A 1,682-nucleotide genomic window follows, 5' to 3' on the forward strand; every position below is an offset into this window, starting at 1 on the left:
GGGGGGAATTTGAAATCTTTCTCTTGACCTCTTAGATAGTCGGTGACGCTTTTCTTGTATCGAATGAACCATCTTTTAGTAAATCTTTGTTTAAGTTAGGGTCATGAAAATTTCGGAGGCATCCGTGGTGCAGTTTTGTGAGGCTAGTTGCTTGGTCGTTGCTCGTAGAAGACAAGAATAAAATTTCTATTCCAGAGTCTGGAAAATGTGTGAGGCAGCGTGGTGGAATCAGGCTCTGGTCAAAATAATTAAAGTGAAGAAACTTGCATTTTTCCGCAGGTTTCATTCCCATTAAAAAACTCATTTCTGTGTGGATTTGTCTGAAAAACGTTGATTAAAGGCACAAAAAATGTAAATTTTCATTTACCACGGATTCTTAAGCTAAGGAAATAACTAATCGTTGGCGGCCATTTTCTACTAATTTACCGCTGAAAACTCCTTCTTTCGCAAATATCTCGACTCGTATTCAAGATAAATGGATATTTTTTTCATTCAAATAAAGACAAAAGAACAAGCTTTAAGATGATACCAATAACTCTACATGCCCAAAAATTGACGAGAGCCTGATTCCACCGCACCACGCTGCCTCACATTTGTTATCGATTATCTGGGTGTGTCCAGTGTGACTTTGCATCCCTCTCACCTCGGGTGGCTCTGATGTGGTTTGCTTCTTCTTTCCTATCAAACATCTATCGTCTTTGTCTCCCCTCCTTCTTTTTTGTGTTTGTTACTCTCTTGTAACACCTTTATTCTTTATATATTGTGACCTGATCATGTTGCAAGTGCCGTAAAACTATTACGAAAAATAAAAGGCAAAATTCCAGAATAAAACTCTACTCCCGTGTGGGGAAAATTGTTATCGATTATCTGGGTGTGTCCAGTGTGATTTTGCATCCCTCTCAGCTCGGGTTGGGCTTGCCAGACTGGGTCGAAACAGCTGACATGATCCTAAAATATGATCTAAATAGTGCCGAATGAGACGCTTAACGCTTACATTGAAAAAGATATTTTGCTTGATATTTCAAATTAAATGAATCTTATTGAACTCCCATCCAAGATTCGTGGCCTCTTTTGTTTCAATTCATTTTGTTTTAAACAGGACAATTATGGAGTTCTCTTCCTACAACGGGTGACAGTGTTACTTCCCTAATTCCCCGTGTGTTCTTGTGTGTGTTTCTGAATTTTCTTCCCCTTATTTCTTAAACATCTTGTTCACATGCTGTGTCTTTTGGAAATGTTGGTAAAAGTAAAATTTTACAACCCCCTCCCCCCACCCCACCCGGCTCATAATTTGTTGAAATAGGTTGAATTTGTCTTTCTTGCTTGTACAAAGCATTGACCGTTGTGCCATTTGAGGTCAAAGCTTGTGGAAGCAACAGAAATGTATGAGCGGTGTGCTCACATATTCGACGCTTCTAGCATTTTGAAGGGTTTACAGTTGCGAGCACCGTAAAACACTTTACAAAAACAAGCGAAGGGTTTGCAGAACAGCACCGGACAAATTCGTTCGTTTTCCTAAGTACAAAACCTCAACTCGATTAATCCCGATCAAACCAGTTTTGTTTTGTAGTTGTTGTTTTTTGTTTTTTTCCTGTTTTGTATATGAATTAAGTTGAAGGCTACTGATTAGGAGTGTGTGTGGTTGGCGGGTGCTCTGGTGTGGTTTGCTCCTTCTTTCCTAT

This window comes from Aplysia californica, unplaced genomic scaffold, assembly GCF_000002075.1.
Source record: "Aplysia californica isolate F4 #8 unplaced genomic scaffold, AplCal3.0 scaffold00369, whole genome shotgun sequence".
Lineage (NCBI taxonomy): Eukaryota > Metazoa > Mollusca > Gastropoda > Aplysiida > Aplysiidae > Aplysia > Aplysia californica.